Genomic DNA, 24033 nt, shown 5'->3' with positions numbered 1-24033 from the left:
CACGCTAAAGGTTCTCAAGTATTCATCTCCAACAAGCTCAAGATCTAACATCTTAAAGTGCAACATCACATTTTCTTTGATAAACTGTTTATTCAAACATAGTTTCTTATCATCCTTTATCACGAAACCACAACGCTTGATCAGATTAACCTCATTCTCTATCATAGGATATATCGTTCCTATTAAACCTGGTCATATAAAAAATCATCATCATTGCACTCCAAGCTAAGATCGAAAAACTTATAAATCTACAAATACTTGAATTATCTTTTAGTGTCATATCACTCTATCATATCTACGTTGACAGTTGGTCACTTATCGAAACACCTTTTAAACAATTGAATCCCTGCACAATATTCAACACACATGTATGCCCATTTTAACTAGAGCACAGAGGCAAAAGATCACAGAAACAGAAATAGAAACATTTGAAATAGCTGAAGATCATAGAAACATGGCATACCAAAGCAAAATACAAGAAGAAGCCATAATAGGTCAACATATCAGAGAAATCAAACAATTCCAAAATCAAAAGCCAACTATATCAAAACCTCACAAGGATTCAAATACATCTCCAAAGAAAGGTGGCTCTTTTATGAAACTCTTAAAGAGATCCCTAAGCGATTTTGTTGAGGAAGATCAAAATTGTACACCTATGTCTAGTAATGGCTCATACCCCCATAAGAAATTGACTCTCCAAAGGCATCTATTCCTACACCTCTTGAAAACTTGCAAAAACCTTCCATAGCATCCTCATTAAACAATACACCCAAAGATGAAGTTCCCCAAAGGATATCCATAATTGCCATCAAACCTATTTCAGAGGATCATATTCAAATCCCATCTCCTTCATATCCAAGCATTGATTCCTTGCAACATCCCCATAACACTCCCTTGCAAATTGAAATCTTCATTCACAAAATGCTCATTAAATGTGTCCTAATAGATGGGGGAGCTGGATTAAACATTTTCTCATTGAGTCTTGTTTGCGCTCTAGGTTATTCTGAAGATGCAGTGGATCCCCGGAAAAAGATAACAATCAAAGCATATGATGAAGAAGAGTATTCCTCCAAAGGAATTGTGATATTACCCATCAAAGTGGGACCTTTACAGAAAGACACAACATGCCAAGTTCTAGACTTGGACTTACCATACAACATACTCTTGGGAATACTGTGGATACTTGACATACAAGCTATTTCATCAGCATATCATCAGTTCCTGAAGTTTCCATACAATGGGTAGGCAATCACGATCTCAACAGACTCAAATCCATTACAGTGTTGTAGTAATCTGAAACCGGCCCCAGAGGTTATTGTTCCACATAACAGGGAGGCATCATCTTCAAGCACACAATCCAAAGAAATATCATTTTCCTCAATCTTTTTAAGTATGGAAAAACAAATGTAGCTAAGAGATCGAGGGAATGAAGAATATTCACTTTCATGGAAAAACAAACAAGAGCAACATGAAATTGAAATGGAAGAAGAAGATGTAGGTGTCAATGTAGTTCATGCGTATGCAGGGAAAACGTTAGGAACTAGATCACTTGAATTAGAATCACATTCAATTGAATTGGACTTAATCAAGGACAATCAGGAGCTATTATCAAGAGGTCATTCTAACGAGAGTATCATTCCAGGCATTGAAATACATATCAAAAACTTTGACATCTCTATCATGATCCCTAATATCTTTGAAACAATTCAATCGGAGGATCCTTAACCCTTAATCCATCTTAAACTTATGGACTGGGAAAATGAAAGACATACCACCATTGATACCTTTCCTAATGACCATTTCATATCCTTATACCTCAATACAATCAAACCCACAAAAAATTTCACCGGGGATTTCACCAACGCATCTTCCAATCAAGTGGGTGCCAAATCTCCTAGTCGCAAAAATGAAAATAAAGAAAACAATATCAGGTCTAATGCTGAAAAACATTTATTGGAAACATTAGACAGTGAAAAAATAAAAAGAAAGGACACATATAACACTGAAAAACCTCCTTGAGGCACCGAAAGATGGGAGATTTGACACCTTCCCTGAATACTATCAAGAGAGGTCATCTATCCTGATAGAACCAACAGAGGCAGTTACCATTGGCACAATTGATCTACATCCAACAATCTCTCTATCAGAACACAGAGGGCAGCAATATTTGGAACCCTTCAAAAGATGGAAAGCCAATTTTACCTGGTCATATGCAAGCATTCCAGGGTTAGATCCAGATCTTATAATACATCACCTGAACATCAGTCTAGGAGAAGGCATCAATAATGGAACACAACATGGATCAGGATCATGCATTCTATTCATCACACCACAAGTTCATACAATTCCAAAGGCATACAAATTAAGCTTTTCATGTACCAATAACACAACGAAATATGAAGCTGTGGTCACAGGAATAAAGATGGCCATAGAGTGGAACATTAAATAGCTACATGTCTTTGGAGATTCTCAATTCGTCATCAATCAAATCAATGATGATTACCAAACAAAGGATGACAAACTAATGCCTTATAAAAAGATGGTAGATGATTTCAAGAAGTATTTTGTAGAAATAAATTTTCAGCAGATTTTGAGGAACGACAACAAAGCAGCAGATGCCATGGCAACACTTGCTTTTACTTTAGACACAGGAAAATCAAGAGCGTTACAAATTCCTGGTGGAAGAGTTGTTTTACCTTGCTCATAATTGTCTTGATTCCCAAACTATTTGTCACCTTGTTGGGCATGATTCCTCCCGCTATGGCCAAATTTATACATACCTGAAAGATAAAACCCTCCCTCCTGACTTGTCAAAAAACCAAAAGAGAAATTTCATCTGCCAATCCTCCCATTATACTCTTGTCGCGGATACCATTTTTAAACAAGGTCTGGACGGTACTCTTTTAAGATGTCTCGAGCAAGAAGAATCTAAGAAGGCCTTAAATGAAGTCCATAATGACATCTGTGGCACTCATTCAAGTGGTCTTACCCTTTCGAAAAAACTCATACACTTGAGCTATTATTGGCCAACTATGGAATGAGATTCTTTTCAGATAGCTAAAACATGCAAACAATGTTAGATCCATGAAAATTTATTTCATGCACCAGCACAAGAACTTCATGCTTTAGCCATATCTTAGCCTTTCTTCCAATTGGGTCTTGATCTAGTAGGAAAGATAAATCCTCCTTCATCCAATGGTCACATTTTCATCCTTGTAGCTACAAAGTATTTTACAAAATGGATTGAGGCAGTACCTCTCATAAATATCACAGGAAAACAAATTGTTGCATTTATCTTGAACTATATCATATGTCGCTATGGCATACCCATGACCATTATCACTGATAATGGAGGACCGTTCAAGAAATAGGATGTACAAGAGCTATGTGAGAAATTCAAGATCCAACATAGATTCTCCACACCCTTCTATCCATAAGGGAATGGGCAAGCAGAAGCATCAAATAACACTATTCTGGAAATCCTCAAAAAGACAATGAATGATGCTGGAAGAGATTAGCATATTCAATTGAACCCTGCTCTATAGGCCTACCATACTAGTATCCACACACGAACAGGTGCCACACCTTTCTCTCTTGTCTATGGATCAGAAGTAATACTACCAATAGAAGTAGAGATACCTTCTCTACGAGTATCATTAAAAGACCTTGTCCCAGATGAAGAACAACAAGTATCTAGATTGCAAGAGTTAGAATTGATCCATGAATGAAGACAAAATGCCTTTGATCATTTAAAGGTATATCAGCAAAGAATGTGCCGAAGTTATAATCACAAGGTCAAACCACGAGCCTTTCAAGTTGGATAACTAGTACTCAAGGAAAATCCACGAAACTTGTCAGATCGAGAAAAGAATGGGAAGTTTGAACCAAACTGGTTAGGTTTGTTTGTGGTCACAACAGTATTTGGGTTAGGAGCATATCAACTATCAACAGAGGACGGGGATCAGCTCGAGGAACCCATCAATAGCATGCATCTGAAGAAGTTTTATGTCTGAAAAAGCAGAAAATCCAAAAACAATGAAAAAGCAGAAAATTCCAAAAACAACGGAAAAGAAGAAAAATAAAAAACAATGGAAAAGTAGAAAATAAAAAAACAGTGAAAATAGTGAAAAATAAACAAAAAAAATCAAATATGAGAAAAAGTGCAATAATAACAGATGGTGAAAACCTAGCAACAAGCGCTATCTATTAGCTAGCTCTTACATCTATTGGTTCATGCATCCTTCCTCTTGCATTCATTTCCATCAGCATTGTTCATATCCATAAGAAAGCCTTTGTACATACTCAGGCATCGCGGGTGATTTCTCACCATGGTTTGGATCATTGTATTTATCATAATAAAGTTTATTTCTAGTCTAGGGGCAAAATTCTGAACCTAGTTGGGGGCAAAAATTTTCATCATTTTGAGCTTAATCAAACATGTAGAACAACAATTAAGCAACTCTTGTCAAGCGAAAACTGAGACACATCCAACGTTGAACACAAGATCACATTATCAACCATCAACTATCAAATATCAGTCTAAACATGGCAATCACATATCAATGGATGATATCTTTTGACTAATGATTTTAACACTTTGTCAATAATGGTTCAACTATTTTATCTTGATTTTCGCTATCATTATTTCTGAGTGACTCCAGGATGTCTTTTACTAGAGGAACAAGGAAGGAACATGATATTTTCTTGTCTACTATTTGTACATTAATCGTTAATATGTGCAAAGTTGTCTTAGGACATGATCATCAAAGTATCATCAAAGACATTTCAGATTTGCATATAGTAATGGTTAATACTGCCTGTTTTATGCAAGCAACACTTAGGTCATCTTGGTTCAATTATACCTCGATGCTTGTGCTAACTTGCAATATCAAAACCCGGGAAAGTAGTGCTCAGGTCATCATGGTCCAATTATACCATCGATGTTTGCACTCACTTCCCACATTTTAAAGCTCAATGATGAAACAAAGCAATGACCAAATGACCGACCCGATCGCAGCATTGCATTTCATTTTGTATTTGCATTTTTAAAGTAGATTTGAATTTTATTTTGCATGGGATCACAAAAGCTCATGTTTTCCAAGTCCAAAGGCTTCAACATGGTGTTTTCTCTTTTATTATGTGATTGAGTGAATTGGACATTAACATAAATAATCAATTCATTCATCCTGCATGATAAGTTAGTTCATCTCATGTAACCATTGCATACTAAGACATCATTCACATAAAACATCCAATCATTCATTCATTTAGTTAGATCAGTGCATTTCATCCCATCTCATATCATTTTAGGCATTGTTATCATAGGCACATCCCATCTCATATCATTTTAGGCATTGTTACTATAGGCATATCCACTCTAGTATATCACTTAGGAATTGTTATTACAAGCAATTGGATCTTAGATCTAGGTTAATTTGACCATATTCTAGCATAATTGTTGAATCATATAGCATAATCAATCTCTATTCTAGCTTAATTGCATCATCATCACCATAGCTTAATCATGCATATCATTAGCTTAATTAGCTTCTTGGATCAATCTAGTTTAATCATAAACTCATCTAGCTTGCATATCATATCATTTTAAATCTTCCGTGTAGGTGTAGTCAAGTCACTAGGATTGCTTATCCAAATTTGAGAGAAAATCCACACTCGCATATCTGAGGAGGTGATAGGTCGCTTTGTCATGGTTTATCTTTCGTTTGATTTCAATTTGCTAACCATGCCTGTAATGATCTATTGAGTGTTTGTGTTGCAGCTGCAAGTACCCTACTTCACACACACAACATATAAAGTAGCATCATTGCATTGCATTGCATCCATCTCATATTAACATATATGGACAAATCATAAAAATATCATGAAAATAAAAAGCATTGCACTACACATACATCACATAGTACTTATAAGAATCACCATACATATTCACATTTGCATAACATCATGTCAATATTGCATCATCATGTAAGAAGCACACATCCAAAATCTAGAATCCATAGCATATAGAAAATAAAGCATACATCATGAAAGTAATTTCACATCATAATCATATAGAAAATATAATGGATACATAATCTTATAGGTCATGTAGAGCGAATAGGGTCAACTATATATCATATCATCAAAAAGATCAATGTCCAAGGTACAATGATATCACAAAAATATATGAGATACATCACCAATATACATCGCGAGAATCATCAATATCTCATCACAAAAGGTGTGTACATGAATGGATCAATGTGACATGGAGCAGAACTTTGTCCTGATGCGGCAGGTCTTGTAACACCAACCAATACCCCTGTACCTAGATTCCCACCTGGGGGATCTCTCTAAAGTGGCCCTGTCACTCCTCGACTCTCAGATTGGCTCTGTCCCAATCTCCTGCTTAGCTATGAAAATCCTTGAGCCCTCTGATCAACAAGAACAACAATATGGTATAAAGTCCTATAATACTCAGCCTCCCGAACCGCCTGGCGCATCATCTTCAGTGTATCCTTCACTAAACTAGACTCTCCTGACATCTGTACATGTGCCTTGGCCTATCGACACCTATCCCTAGTTGCATCTCTCTCAGCCATGAGAGAGGCCATTTTGGCCTCTACTTGGAAAATCTGGGCCTATGCCTGTGTCTGTACCTGGGACATTTGTGCCTGTTCCTGTACCTATAACTGTGTCATCTGGACCTCTAGTTGGGATATCTGAGAGTCCCTCTCTGCTAGTCAACTCTCTAGTTGTTGAACCTAACCCTGCAAGTTAGTAATCTGAGCCTATTGCTAATGAGACGACATCCTAATGAGGATCCGTCGGGGTGCCTCTCCCTATGGCTTCTCAACCTATGATACTCCCATAGGTACCTACTCAACTTGGGGAACCTCCTACTCTGGGACCTAATACCCCTGATCCACTGGACCCGATCTCCTCTGTTTGACCACTCGGGTCATCCAATCCATATATACATCTCTAACAGATCTAGAACTGTTGACTCCTGGTGTGCCCGACACTACCACTGACACTGCTAGATCATCTCCCCCATCATCATCTCCTTCATTGTCATCTCCAACACCATGATCTCCTACATCTCCTTTGAATCCATCTCTATCATCCTCTCTATCTCCGCCATCATCTCCAGCCCCACCTCCTCTCCCCTCGCCATCCCTCGGCCTCCTAGGAGCTCTCTGTCATAACCTCTCATCGTCCTCATCTAGAAATGGCTCTCGCTCATCAAGACATGTCAACCTAGGAAACCTGTGTGCAGTGAACTATATGACGTACTCGACTATCATCCCACTATCTATCATACCTAATAGATAATCCCACTCCAATGGCCCCAATGATCGATACTCTACACACGCTTGCTTGTATAAAATAGAGGGCCCCCAAGTAGCCACATCCAGTCTCTTGTGAGCATAATGAGTTGTACCCTATGGTATCCCTTGTATCCTGCCATACTGTCTCAACACCCTCATGCGAAGGAATCACTCGATAGCATAGGGTGTTGATCTGATCAAGTATCGAGTCGAGAATACATATGACATCTCTACTGAATCCTCAAGCCAGATCTCACAATCTTTGTATAGTCTCCATATCATAGTATCCAGATCATCTAGTGTCTGTCGCCAATACTCCAATTTGCCCAACTTTCGCTGGACAATGGTACCCGGATACCCGTCAGCATAGGGCTTGCCTACAAGTCTATCTCAGTCAGCCAATGGTTCTATGATAGGTAGGTGCTCCTAGGACCATATCTAGAGAACTCTCACCCCTGATAATCCAACTGATCCCTGGTATACTACTCGGTGCAAGTCATAATACAAGTGTGCCAGTATGCATGACCCCCACACAAATTGGGTCCCTTGTGTCACCAACTGCTCAAGAAGGCGACCCCATCCAACAAAAAATCCCTTTGACCTGTGATCGGGACAAAGGAAACCCCTAATGAATCCGACAAGAACAATGGGTAATTTGGCATAACCTATATCTAGCATCTCCTGCCACGCAATGTCATATCCACAAATCTCATCATCATCAAAAACTCTACAAAGTGCATCTGTCCCACCCTGCTCACTAAGATCATAATACACTTGCTCGTCCATCACAAAGATGTGCAGTATCTGATACACATCCTTAGGTGTCACTATCATCTTGTCAGTTGGTAAGTGTAAAGTATTGTTCTCACTATGCCAAAGCTATGCTAAGGTTGTCAATAATCCCTGATTAATCAAAGGTCGAGGCATGTCAAGAAGGGAAGATAAACCACACCTATCAATGTGGTCTCTCTTTGCCTGGCTAAGGCGGGGTATCAACAACCATGTCTTTGGGAAGCGCTCTTGAGACTAGAGGACACTAAAATACTCCTGGAAATCAAATCATCTCATCATATCAATATCTAGATTTATCTGTCTATCACATCAATCTATCTATCAGTCTATCTTGCTCACTTGAGATTTTTATCAGAACTCGTTGAGACCCTATCAATGACACTCATCTATCATGAGGTCATTATCAATCCTATCTCATCTTGCACGTAAATCGAGATAATCAGAACTGGTCATCAAATTTCATCAATCAAGAGTATCTAATTAGATAGCTAATTAAATCTATCTTACCCTATCGAAATCAAAAATCAAATCAAATTGATAATATTCAAGCATCTTTATCGAAAATCGTGACATTTGGGGGTCAGAAGAGCAACAAAATTTGTATCGACATCATAAGAAATTCATCAAAATTCAAGTCAAGTCATCAAATTCAATCATCCGAAAATTACATCAGATCATCCAAATTCATCAAAAATCCAATCGCAATCAAAACTCAAATAATCAAGTCATCAAAAGTCGGAATCAAAAGTCTCAAGTCAATAACCGAAAATCATTTCATAATAAAAAAATAAGTCAAAAAAACTGAAAAATCAATTCATAATCGAGAAAATCATGTCAAAAATTACATAAAAATTTGAAAAAATCATGTCAAAAATCATTTGAATATATATATATCGAAAAAATCTTTTAAAAATAAAAAAATTAAAAATAAATAAATAAATTTGGCAGCATCACATTGGCGCCTACGGTGCCCACAGCGCCTATGGTGGCACCACTGGGGCACTTCCCCCCCCCTCCAAACATGCATTTTTTTTTAACAAAGTGCAAAATTTAAATAATTTTTTTTGAAAAATGTGAAAATTCGACATTTTTTTTTTCAAAAATTTCAAAAACCCCCCCAAAAAACCGTTTTGTAATGTGAAAACCCCATATAAAAAATGCAAAACTTTTTAAAACCCACATGGCAAAAATGATAAAAAAAAACATTTTTTTTCTAAAACTAGCTAAATTTTTCAAAAATCAAACAAAAAATTGATAAAGTTGGGTTTTCTCGGAGTACGTACCGATGGACCGTAGGTCAGAGGACGCTCATGTCGCCGAACTCGCTCGAAACTGTGCTGGTGATACACGATCACCATTCCTTCCTCTGGAGCAAATTTTTCAAACAACTCAAGTGCACAAATGAAGAGTGGTAAAAGGAATTTACCTTTTTAAACTCAAAGTGGAGCATTTTGGTGGGATTTTTATTCCACTTATTTTCGATCATCTAATCAACTAATCAACCTAGCAGGGCAGCATTTTCAAATTTCTTACCAGGAAATGAATTAGATCAACTCTGAAAATATCTGAAAATCGGAAAATCATTAAAAATCTAAAAGTCGTAAAAATTTCAAAACTATCAAAACAATTAAAAAATCGTGAAAAATTCAAAAACATTGAAAAATTATCCGATTTATCTTCCGATGGGGCATCCTCACATCAAAATCTATCAATCAGCGTCTGGGGCATCATATTGAGATTTATCATCTCAAAAAAATCAAAACTGCATCAAATCCGCATCATATCAAGATTTATCATCTCAAATCGAATCAGTATCATATCGCAACCGAATCCACATCGAAATCCAGATCAAATCCGTGTCCTAGCATATCGTATCAACAACATCATCAATCGAGTTTTCTTTGAACCAACGTGTCGTTACACATCGCTTCAAAGAGGGGCAAAATGTATACACCTAAAAATGGTCTGAAGATAGTTAATTAAATACTCAATTATTTAATTAATCCCCCTTCCCAATTAATTGAATTCTCAAGCAATTTGATTAATTTCTCTATTCATCTACTAGTAAATAAATCTACATGATTGATTTATATAGTTCATTTCATAATCCATTTTGATTAATTAATCTAAATTAATCAATCTTCCCCCCATTTAAATTCATTCTTCTAATCTCATAATTAGTTAAAACAAATCAAATCATGATTTGTTAAGATTAATTATCTTTTTCAAATATTTGAATTTCTAAATTCAAATTGAGCACATGGCTCCTAGCTTTTAACCACCTAACCTAACCATCCCTTAACCTAACCCATTCTATCTAATCCTAAGGTCTAACTAACCCTATCCTCTTGCTCATCCTAACCTCTTTTATCCTAACCTCTTATGGGTTGGATATTCTCCCCTTGAGACACATGGCACTTTTGCCACATGTCTCCTCCCTTAGACACTTACCCTCTCATGAGCAAGGCTTCTTGACACTTGTCACCACAAAGATGACAAGTGTCCCTTCCTCTAACCTCTTCTCCAACTTCCTCAATCTTGACCCTTGATATCTTCAAATCAAATTTGGACCGTCAATTCCTGCCACCTCAACTTTCGCCTTGGAATTTCTATAAATACCCCTCATTTTGGAGCAATAAGGATCCCTTGCATTGATAGTTTTAGCATCATTACTATAGGCATTTTCATTTCAATCATCTAACATTAATTGTTAATTAGATTAATCATAGTTCATTTTCATATTAATCTAGTTTCATTTTATCAATCATGTAGCTTGAATAGATCATTCTAGCTAAATCATTCATCTATCATCATACATTTCATACAATTTACACAATCAATCATGTAGTAGCTACTCAACTCTTGAGTTGCCACTTTGGAGGTCATTGCTTCGCTAAGAGCCAACAATTCTTCAAACTTCAAGGTCCTCAAGAATAGATGAAGATGGGACATTTGAAAGGAGGCTATGGGTTTGTATCTTTAATTTATATTTTGTATTTGCTTCCTACTTATGTTTTATTGTCTCATCTATGTGTATGCTTGTTTCATTTAACCACATCTTTAGCATCACATTATTTAATCTACAATAAGCCCCTTCGCAGTTTGGCCATAACTTGGATCCTTTGAAGTTTGTGTTCAAGAAAACTCCTAAGACTGACAAGGAGAAGACAAAGAAGATAGTAGATCCTAGATCATCAGATGAGGTAATCTACATTTCAATTGCAAAGAAATTATGGTTAAATGCATAGTTATGTTGATAATTGTGAAATATTTTCTACAAAAGGATTCTAAATTGGCTTTTGAATTGTGGTTGTGCAGCCATCTACAGAGCTGCGTGCTGCATCAAAGAGGCTCAATTTTGACGATCTACCACAAGTATAAGATCATATAGTGTTAGTTGTGTTCATTGAATGAGATATATTCTACATTTTTATTGTTTATCGATTGGACATGGCATATGCCACATTTTTGTAAATCGTGTATTCACTTGGCATATATGCCTTTTTTGATATATATAAATATTGATATTCGATTCAATAAATGTGAATTGTGTTCATTATTGTGCATTTCGTTTATATTGATAGGTATATTCGATACATATAAAATTTGTTCATTATGTTGATTATTGTGCACTTTGATATATATATATATATATATATATATATATGTATGTATGTATGATTATTTATAATTGATAAGTTTAGTTTTTGCTCAAACTATTCGCTGTATTTGGCGGCTGCCCTTTTATAAAGTTATATGAATATTTTCCTATGTAATCAACAATATGAATATAAACAACAAAAACCTATGATATAAAGCATTGCAATTGTGGAATATGATTTGATAAGCTTTCTAAAATATCACTGGATGCTTTTGATTCCTTTCATTTATATTTGTCAATGTGAGTGGTGCGAGAGCACCCTCATGCTCACAATGGTAAAATTTCAATTTTTGTCCTATTTTCCATTTTTTTTTTTATCTAAATAAGGTGATTTGGGACCATTAATAATCATTTGAAGTCATTTGCGAAAGTTTGGGGTCATTTGGATAAAAGATGTAAAAGTTGCTCAGTTGTTGTCAAAGTTGTCAAAGTTGTCAATGTTATCAAAGTTTCATCATGGGCACAAACCAAAATCATGAGCACGTTGGAGTGGGCATTTTTACACTAGGCATGCTCCTGTTGTGCCTCACAATGTGTCGGAACGTCGAGAGCCATACCCTACCAATGCGATCTCTCAAGTGCTTTGAGTCCAAAAAATTGTCAAACTTTGATGGACAGTTTCTCGCAATCCAGGATGCATATGATCGATCTATTTGAACCTATAGGATCGTGTGAGGCTCATCTAAAATGACCTAGCTCAATTTCTAATGACTCAAAGCCATTTTCAAATGGTAGCATTTTTCCACCTGCTGCAAAAACTGTCAGTGGCATGCAATGCAAAGTTGCAAGATAGGATAGATTTGATTTCGTTCGTCGTGGGAACAAACCAACATCACGAGCGCATCCAAGTGGGCAAATTTATGCTAGGCATGCTCCTGTTGTGCCTCCCAATGCGCTGAAACGTCGAGAGCCATACCCTACCGACACGATCTCTCAAGTGCCCTAAGTCCAAAAAATTGTCTAACATTGACAGATAGTTTCTTGCAATCCAGGATATATATGATCAATCCATTTGAACCTATAGGGTCACATGAGGCTCATCTACAATGACCTATCTCAGTTTCTGATGACTTGAGTCATTTTCAAATGGTAGCTTTTTTTCACCTGCTGCAAAAACAGTTAGTTGCATGCAATGCAAAAATGCAAGATATGCTAGATTTGATTTCGTTCGTCGTGGGAACAAACCAATATCATGAGCGCGTCTGGGTGGGTATTTTTATGCTTGACATGCTCCTGTTGTGCCTCCCAATGCACCAGAACGTCGAGAGCCATACCCTACCGACGTGATCTCTCAAGTGCCCTGAGTCCAAAAAATTGTTAAACTTTGACGAACAGTTTCTCGCAATCCAGGACGCATATGATTGATCTATTTGAGCCTATAGGGTCATGTGAGGCTCATATACAATGACCTATCTTGGTTTCTGACAAATCAGGGGCATTTTCAAATGGTAGCATTTTTTCACCTGCTGCAAAAACCGTCAGTCACATGCAATGCAAAGTTGCAAGATAGGTTAGATTTGATTGTGTTCACCGTGGGCATAAAACAACACCACGAGCATATCCAGGTGGGCAGGTTTACGCTAGGCATTCTCCTGTTGTTCCTCCCAATGCACCGGAACATCAAGATGCATACCCTACTGGTGCGATCTCTCAAATGCCCTGAGTCCAAGATAGGCTGCAAAAACCATTAGTTGTATGCAATGCAAAGTTGCAAGATAGGTTAGATTTGATTCCATTTGTCATGGTCACAACCCAACATCATGAACGCGTCCAGGTGGGAAGGTTCATGCTAGGCATGCTCACGTTGTGCCTCCCAATGCGTTGGGACGTCGAGAGCCATACCCTACCAGGGTGATCTCTCAAGTGCCCTGAGTCCAAAAAATTGTCAAAATTTGACCGACTATTTCTCACAATCCAGGATGCATATGATCAATCTATTTGAACCTATAGGGTCATGTGATGCTCTTCTACAATGACCTATATCGGTTATCTTCCTGGTCATCCCAAAATTCTTGTCAACCGTTTCTAATCCTACTGCTATCACGGGGCCCTCTACAAGCCCATTCCTAACAAACTATTCTAATATGAGGGCGAAATGGAACAGAGAGAAAGAGGGAGAAGGAAGGAAAGCAACAAATTGCTAGCTCTTCTCCATTCTCACTCTATCTCTCCAAAGGGTGTTTTCTCTCGTCCGACCCAAAAAGAGGCCTTTTTCTCTTCTGGCCTGCTTCAAACAATCCAAATGCCTAATTTTTGCTCTCCTCCCTAAATCCCTAATAGGAGAAGTTTGTGTCAGCCTATTCTAGCCCTAGGGCAATTGCAACAGTGTTTTGTCAGGGCAAAAAAGATATAGAGGGTCAAGTACAACGATACCAATATATATAATTTACTGTAACTTGGCAGGACATACCCAAAAGTAAATGGCGTCAACAGCTAATGTGCATTCACAATGTTTAGGGCTAATGCCAGAGCCGTGGCCCATACACCTCTAAAAGTCTTCCTTCCCAAGCTCTCTAATTGCAAACCCACCACAAGAAAAGCCAAAAATCGCACTTCCAAACGTGGCTTATCTCAATGCCAAAACCAACCCAGCCAGCCCAATCTCTTTCCCATCATTATTGTCCAAATGTACTATACCACAATATCCTACCCCAAATGGTATTGAAACCAAATTGTTGAGATTTTTAGACCCAAGGATCTAAAGATGGCAAAGGTTTTTTGGATGAAGCTTGGACAAAAGGTTGCATCGGTATCAACTTGGACAAAAGGTTTTTTGGATGAAGACCCATTATCTTCTTGTTGTGCACATGATTATAGAAAGAAATTGAAGGTTGTTTATGGTCGGTTGGTATGGTGTTTGGGGTTGAAATGTTTGGTCTTGAGTGAATCTATGTTGTTGTGACCTATTTAAAGCATGTTCCATGATTGGATGGGGTTTATGGAGTAGGAGTGTGTCATTGGTGGGTTGAAGCAACTTGTAATATAATCAAGAATGGTCATGATTGACCTTATCACATCACATAAACTCAAAACCCTTAAGATATTCAAAACATAGTCACATATATTCAAAAAATAGTCACATATATTCAAAAAATATTTTACAAATGATCTCATGGGCTTTTATACAAAATCTAGCATTTAAATAGGTGCGAATCAGCTCATCGCCATTTAAATATACAAAATATGGCATCTAAATATGTACAAATCATCTCATGGCCATTTAAATATACAAAATTATGCCCCTAAATATGTACAAATCAGCTCATGGGCATTTATATATACAAAAAAAGAATATAGAACAATTCGTTGATGATATATACAAAATTCTCAAAATGATTCTACCATGAACTGTAGAATCAATCAAGTGAGCCTTCTGGATAAGCTCTAACCTCTATTGTGTCAAGTATTGCCTCGTGGTCAGATTCATGAACTTTCCATAAAATCTTTTTATGAGGTCTACCACAATACTGAATCAAATGAATATTTGTTGCAACAACAAGGTTGGAGAAATGAAGAATATGTTTGTGTGTTTCAAAGTCCTCGAACAACGAAACATCAGAATTCTTGATAGGGTATCTCCTAATCCATGTGCCTGTCACGATAATAGACCCTACTAGATACTCAATACCCTCTCCATCAATGATTGTGGTTGTCAATTTTCTCTTAGGCTCAATACAAGGACATAAAAAGTAATATGTTCCCTCTTCATTGTTCTCTTCTGTAACAACTGCGTACACATGACCTGCATATTATAGAATGATAATTAATACCAAAAATAATGTTTGATGTAACAAAATGAGCCAAAAAAAATTCCCGCAATAAAATTTACCCAAAAAATCACCTGGTTCCACTAGGTCGGATACATGATCAAAATCAACTGATGCTTCCTTCTAGTTCAACTACAGTGCTCTAGAAATTTGATAGGTATCAATGAGAACCAACGGTCTACAAGACCATTTGTCAACCCACTCTTGTGATTCACATTCTTCCCACAAAAAATACATACACAAAGAGCAAAAACATACAATCTGTCTAGTATAAATTACCGGTGAACTTGCATTTGAACTTCGAAATGGGTGCATGTCACTGGATCTTGCAACTGTACAACAATCTTGATAGTTTTCAATGGCAGATTTAGTGATCAACCAAAAATATCTATGAACCATTGACATACCGTAGTCCCGTTCGGACTATGAGTTTACCGTAGTCCCGTTCGGACTTACGAATGCACCAGCAGTTTTTATGAGCCTCATGAATGGGGTGTTCCGTACCTTTCTGGACTGTTTTGTTGTTGTGTTCCTCGATGATATACTGATATATTCTCAGAATGAGAAGGAGCATGAGGAGCACCTAAAATAGGTATTGCAGTGTTTGCGGGATAATTAGTTGTTTGGCAGCCTATCGAAGTGTGCTTTCTTTCGGTCTGAGGTTAAGTACCTTGGGCACGTTATTTCCGGTGATGGGACCTCAGTTGACCCATCAAAGATTAGGGCTATTATGGATTGGCCAGCGCCTACCAGTGTGACAGAGGTCAGGAGTTTCATGGGCTTAGCAGGGTATTACCGACGTTTCGTCGAGGGATTTTCCAGAGTCGCACACCCTATTACTTCTCTTCAGCGTAAAGGGAAGAAATTTGAGTGGACAGAGAAGTGCGAGAAGGCCTTTCAGGAACTCAAGAAGGCACTTACTAGCGCTCCTATCCTTGTTGTACCAGATCCTACAGCTGATTTCATGGTTTGTATAGATGCTTCTCTAGAGGGTTTAGGGGCAATTCTTATGCAGAGTGGTAGGGCCATAACTTTCAAGTCTAGGAAACTTAAGACTCATGAACTTAATTATCCCACTCACGACCTTGAGCTCGCAGCAGTAGTGCATGCACTTGTGAGGTGGAGACACTTCCTTTTAGGACATCACTTCGAGTTGCATTCAGATCATCAGAGTCTTCAGTACATCTTCACTCAGCCGAACCTTAATGCACGTCAGAGGAGATGGATGGAGTTCTTGTGTGAATATGATTTTAACGTCCATTACATCAAGGGAAAGGAAAATGTAGTTGCAGATGCCTTGAGTAGGAGACGTCACGAGGTTTACACCATATCCATGGGCACGGATTTGAGAGATCATATACTATAACACTTGCCAGAGGATGAATGGTATGCAGAGATTGGTCAGGTGATTCGATCTTAGGTTACTCTAGAAGGGAAATATGTGGATTATTCTTTGGAGTCTGATGGACTGTTACGCCACAGAGGGTGCATTTATGTACCTTCCTCCAGAGGATTGCGAGAGTTCATTATCATGGAGGCTCATAGAGCTCCTTATGCAGCGCATCTTGGGGTTAAGAAGTTGCATGCTGACTTGAGGCAGTTGTATCATTGGCCGGGAATGCGGCAGCTCATTGCTGAGATAGTAGCTCGATGCCTCGAGTGTCAGAGGGTAAAGGCGGAGCACCGCCATCCAGGTGGGTTGCTTCAGTCTCATGCTATACCAGAGTGGAAGTGGGATACTATATCCATGGATTTCATCATTGGTCTTCCTATGTCTTCTCATCGCCATGATGCTATCTTGGTGACAGTTGACAAGTGGACCAAAGTAGCTCACTTTTCACCAATTCGTACCACATTCACAGCTCCAGCGGTAGCACAGGTGTTCTTGCGAGACATTGTTAGACTTTATGGCGTGCCCCCAAGATTATTTCTGACAGGGATTCTCTTTTCACTTCTTGCTTTTGGAAGTCATTGCAGGCAGCTATGGGCACTAAGCTCAATTTCAGTACAGCCTATCACCTGGAGACAGATGGTCAGACAGAGAGGGTCAATCAGGTGTTAGAGGATATGCTTCGCATGTACGTCATGGATCATCAGACCCGGTGGGAGGAGTATCTTCCCTTAGTGGAGTTTGCCTATAACAATGGGCATCATCCTTCTTTGGGGATGCCACCCTATCAGGCATTATACGGCAGGCCTTGCAGGACGCCCTTGAGTTGGGATCGCATAGAGGATAGAGTTGCTATTGGTCCTGAGATAGTTCGGGATATGAAACAACAGGTGGATTTGATTAGGCAGCGTCTCAGAGAGGCTCAGGATAGACAGAAGAAATATGTTGATGCAAAGAGGATAGATCGTAGCTACTTGGTTGGAGACAGAGTTTTCTTGAGAGTGCGACCGCATAAGAGTCCAATCCATTACGGAAAGGGTTCTAAGCTCGCACCTCACTTTGTAGGACCTTTTGAGATTCTTGAGAGGATAGGCCCGGTTGCCTACTGTTTAGCTTTGCCACCTAGCCTGTCACGCATCCACGATGTGTTTCATGTTTCAGTTTTGAGAAAATATATCTATGATGAGTCTCACATTTTAGATTGGGATGCTTTGTAGGTGGAGTCGGACGGGCAGCTAGCTTTGGAGCCCATTCGCATTTTGGCACGCCGGACATTGGCCCTTCGAGGTCGAGAGCTGGACCAAGTTAGGGTCCAGTGGGATTGTTATGATGAGGTTACGACTTCATGGGAGGACGCAACACGTATGAGATCAGAGTACCCCCACCTCTTTGATGAACTCCAGGAGGAAGTTCATGCCTAGAGGGGGAGGATGTGAGGCCTCACCTCGACTCAGTCTATCATTCAGTGGATTTTATATTTAGACTATTATGGATACTTTATTTTGATGCATTTTGAGACTTAGAACTTACATGATTTCAGGATTTGGATAACATTGCTATGATTTGATGATTGTTAGATAGGATGATATTGCAATGATAGATGTCATTATTTAATTTGCAGGACTTTGCTATGATAATAGAACCATGATGTATGGTTAAGTTTATGTGAATTGGGATGAAATTGTTTATGAGAATTTTGCTTGATAAAAGATGTATTTAATCTGTGCTGATGAAAATTGTATGCAAGTGATGATGTGTATTGTTATTCCTTTGAATTATATTATATGTGGATATTTGAAAGTACTAATGTGTTAAATGAGATGCGCAGGAAATTTACCATGTGACCATGGAAAATTACAGAGAACCAAACCTAGACTTATGTATGTTCGTAAGCCAGGGTTTGTCTATTTGGAGAGACAACACCTCGTTTGTGTTGTATTTTATTCATAACAGTATATGCTGCATGAGTGTTAAGTGTTATTTAAATTTAATATGTAAAAACCACAAGAGACAATTTCATGTTTTATTTTGTAAAAGTGTTTTTATTTGTGTCACTTGACACATGCATGGAATTAAATTTAAATGTTTTATTTTGTCTCTTGGTGGGAAAGTGTTTAATTATAGTTTTTCTTAAATAATATAATGTGTTGTCATAAATACTTTGGGAATATAATCTTTGGAGTGGTCAACATATGTTTGACCCGAAAATAAACTTCAGAGGGGTTTAAAATGGGTTAAATGAACACCTAGGGGTAGTTTAATAGGGTTTCCTAAAGCCCATAAGGTATACCTAGGGGTTAGGGGTAATTTTAGGCAAGTTTCTACTTTTTAATGATCTTTTTAACGCTTTAAAAATTGGGTTTTTTGAGTTGTGCGAAAATTGAAAATTAGAAGTTTTAATTTAATTGAGATTTTTTCCTTTTGGAGGGAGAGTCTTTTTGCTTTCTGCTTTACTTTCCTTTTTGGTTTTTTTTTTGAAACTTGTGAGAACTCAGAGAAGGAGCTTCTTAAGCAAGATTTTTGGGATTTGGAGGGTAATCACCCACTCTCCATTTTTGGAGACAAGAGAAATTTTGAAAAGAAAATAATAGTTTGGAATAGAAAAATTGACTAAGGGTAGAGGAAAGAAGATTCGTGGATTGGGCAGCTCTTCCTCAAATTTCAAAACTACCATTGGGCAGATTAAGGTTGGTTTGATCATTCTTTAAAATGGTTATTTTCTTGCATGTGTTTGAGTGTATGATTTGGTGAAAGAAATCTGTGTTTTCGTTTGTCTTGTTTTAGAATTTCATTTGAAAATCTTGCATTATGCTTAGTTGTGTTTTGGGAGTTTTCTCAAGACCTCTTACTCTTGGGAGAGAAGAGGATCTTGTGGGTGGTAGCAGTGACAACCCTTGAGTGAGAGACTCTCGTTTGAGAGCGATCACAAGGGATATTTGTGTGACCCTTGCTGCATGGCCTGTTTGTGCAATGGGGGTCATAAGGAGGGATATAAGGCTAGAATGCCTTTGGGGGGCATAAGGAATAAGGGGTGAGATTTTTGATATATTTATTTTGCCATGAGGTGGCTACTTGTTTATTTCATACTTGCAGTTCTCCTCAGGGTATTGGTCCACTACCACCCTTAAAAAAAAGTTATCACCAAAGTGTGGTGTTGTGAAGCCAAGTTGGGAGTGTGTCTGAAAATCTGTATGTATTTGGTCTTCTATGTGTTTGCCTGTTTGTTACCCGTCTAGGAATTGGTTCTCCGAGCTCGGGGGTGGCTACCAGTTAGCCTAGGCTGGGAGGTGAGCACTCCGTGGTCATATTGTGTTTTATTATGCAGGAAAAGTCAGGAGAAGAGAATAGGAACAATGATAAGATGCAGAAGATTATTGTTGAAGTTACTTAGATCCATTTGCAGTTCTTTATTTAAATTTGTTAGTAGAAATTTACCTCATTCGTTGAATGAGAGGCAAGTTGTAATTTTGAGATAGGACATGTGATTTAATATTGTAGTTAAATAAAGAAACATCTTGTAATATTTGCAGAATATTGAAAGAGTTGTAAAAAGCCAGATATGTTTCTATTTCTATTTTGAAAAGTAAAGGGATTGCTTTGATTTGCATGCAAAAGCTTCTTTCGTAGTATATAAAAAAAAAAAATCAGTTTTATTTAAATCTGAGTTCTTCTTTTTAGCTGAGAATCTATCTCCATTTTAATTGCAGAAAATCATGATTTGTATTTGCTGTTAACATGTAAATAAATTAGTTGTTTTATTAATTGAGAAATCAATGAATGTATAGAAAAGTATATTGTATTTCTAAATAGTATTTCCTAAATTGTATTTCTAAATTGTATTTCAAAATAGTATTGATAAATAGCTTAGCAATAGATTTACTTCATTCTTTTTATCAGCAATTAAAATAAATAAAAAAATAGGGCCTAAGCTTATATACCAATTATATATATATATATATGTGTGTGTGTGTGTGTGTGTGTGTGTGTGTGTGTGTGTGTGTGTGCGCATGTAATTTGATTTTACATAATGTTTTTCCTTTGTTATTTTGTTTAAAAATTTGCATGTAAAAACTTTTGAAAAAATAAATATATTTATATATTTTCACACTTTTAATTTTTATATTTATAAATTTATATAAATATAAATATAAATATATATATATATATATATATAATATATTTTAAAAAAAAATAATAATTTTTTTTAAAAAAGGAGGCTTTTGGTTTGCACGCGGACCCACTGTGTGTGCACACAGTGTGGGCCGCGCGGCTTCCACTATACGAACACACAGTGTGGGCCGCTTCGGCTCCCACTGTGTGGACACACAGTGTCGGCCGCGGCCGCCACTGTGTGGACACACAGTGGTGAGAGCCGCCAGCGACTCCCACTGTGTGGACACACAGTGGTGCCGCGCCGCCACTGTACGTTCACACAGTGGCACCTTCGGCCCCGTCGCCCTTCAACAAAACCTACATCAAAAAAAAATCGTGGCCGCCGCCATGGGGGTTCGGCCCTGTGGAAATTAAGTGGTAAATAAAATATAAATAGAGATTAAACCCTAGCCCGGGTAGGGCTAGGGTAAATGAAATAAAAATAATATGATAGTTTAGAGTTATTTAATATACATATAAAAAAAAAAAATCTCTAATTAGGATTGGAAGGCATATTGACTATTATCTTGGATATATATATATATTCTGGTTATAAATTGGAGTAAGTATTTAATAGAGATTTAAATATTTAAATACCTCCGTATGATTACTAATAGGAAGTAAAAGAAAGAGAAATATATAATTTTAAGAATGAAGCCTAGTCTTATAATTTTAAATGGATTTAATGTGATAAATACTTAATTATGCCCTAGTTAATTTTATTAGAGCATTAAAATTTTAAAATGAATGTTTAGACTATATGGTCTTATTGGAGAACGAATTAATCTTCCTCTCCTATTTCTTTAACGTGATTGATTTAATAAAATTTAAAGACTAGGTATCTCGTGGAGATAAAATTAGACCAGTTGGATTTCCGTGGATAAAATTAAACAATAATCGATGCTTGGATTGTTTAAGAATTAGCTCGAACATAGATATGGCAAATACTTTAACGCTTGTCGTGTGAGCGAATTTGATAATTATTTAGTAATTTAAAGAAAAAAAAATCTTTCCGTTTTTGCCCTAAATTTTGGGCATGACATGCATGTCACTGGATCTTGCAACTATACAGCAATCTTGATAGTTTTCAATGGCAGATTTAGTGATCAACCAAAAATATCTATGAACCATTGACATACCTACATTACCTAGTCCCATTGTAGAGTTACACCATCGCACAACTGTTGTTGCATCTATCAACTCAGCACCACCTTTGTACTTCAATTCTTCTCTAGCTAGGGCTCTTTTTAGACATGCTCTTGCACCATCATGTTCTCCCTTTCCCTATCCAGCCTCAGTGAAATTCCAAAAATATTGTACACCGCTTGTCACATGCATCCTACTCAACCAATAGAACATCCTTGCATTTTTAAATTGTGAGCTGCAATTATCTGACCATATTATCTGTTGCTTGTATTGTATGTTCCTTTCCCTTAAACTATCATAGAAAAATTTAAAGCATCCTTCCACAAACTCTGACGAATGTGTACGATCGTCACTTATGTAGAAGTGATACTCTCTTACAACCTTTCTATCCTCCTATGTGCTATCATTTGCATGCATGAATGCTATGCGTACAAAAATAGAAACTTATGTAGAATGGTAATACATAGATTGCACTTCATTTTGAGGTTGTAGTGTATAATTTTCAGCAAAATAAAACTATAGAGAAAATGGTACCAAGAGGAAATGTGTCCTTGTATAACTTGAATTGATCATCTAACCATCGAGCTCTATGTGTATGCATTATGTACTCATAAACTAGTTTCTCTTTAAACATTCTCATAAAATCGACTACACATATATCCTTTTTCACTAACTCACATCTCTTAAATTCTTTTCCATCTTTAACCCCATATGTCATTGTCTTGTACTTTCTAAAATATACTAGTTTATTACCAATTTTGTGTGTGCTATCCAAATGTTTCAAACCACCACATGTAGCACAAGAACCTTTCAAACACGTCATCTTATAATAAATGCAACCATCAACTCTTTTACATAACACACTTGAAATAAATTATCTTGGTGATTTAGGAGGTGGTTGTATATTGCATTCCTGCAAAACATCGTTAGTGTGCGAAGTACAACACATATGACGATAAATATCATAGTGCATAGAAAATTCAATATGCATCCTACAACAACATGTGGTGCGTACATGATTAATCTTAACGTAAATTTTTTTTGCCATTTCAAAAAATCTTTGACTAATTCTTATTTGAGGAAACTTTTGAAGGAATCTTTCATAAAATTTTGTTTTTGTCATATCCAAATAGTGTTTGGCATGTGGCTCACAATTTCTAGATCCAATTCTCCTTCTAACAACATCTCTTTGGTTAGGCAAAACCCTTGTGTTGTCGTGCTAAAAAGTTTTAATTAATATTCTTAGTGCATCAACAACAACCTTTTCTTTGCATGGTAGTCTACCCGAGAACGCCCAAAGAGAATTATTCTTAGGATCCTCTATTTTCTCCCACCTATCTAATGATTTACGTAATGTTGTTCTACTTATGTTTAATGACTTACTTGTTTTCCTTATCAAACGATATTTTTTTATTTTCTTGTTCATTATGGTTGATGTAATAACGTGTCGAGTAACATTAGAATCTTTAGGACATGATTTTGAACCAATAGCTTGATATGCATCAAATAGATTTCTCAAAATAGTTCTTTCGCTATTACTTTCGGATGATCTTAGACCTAAAATTTTCATTGTCTCTCTAAACTTCAAATTTTTAATCATTTCAACAATTAATTGGCATCTTGCAGTTTGATTTAAGTTTTCAAAATAGTTTTTCCATATTCTTTTAACCATTCTCCTACAAGTTTGTTCATTCATTTTATCGGGCATTGGCTTTAACATATTCTCACCGATGTCAATTAGATAATTTGGTTTCCTACAAATGATTCTAGGAGGTGTTAACATCAGTGCATTGT

This window comes from Cryptomeria japonica, chromosome 5 (genome assembly GCF_030272615.1).
Source record: "Cryptomeria japonica chromosome 5, Sugi_1.0, whole genome shotgun sequence".
NCBI classification, from domain to species: domain Eukaryota; kingdom Viridiplantae; phylum Streptophyta; class Pinopsida; order Cupressales; family Cupressaceae; genus Cryptomeria; species Cryptomeria japonica.
Note: the sequence above shows the minus strand (reverse complement) of the source record.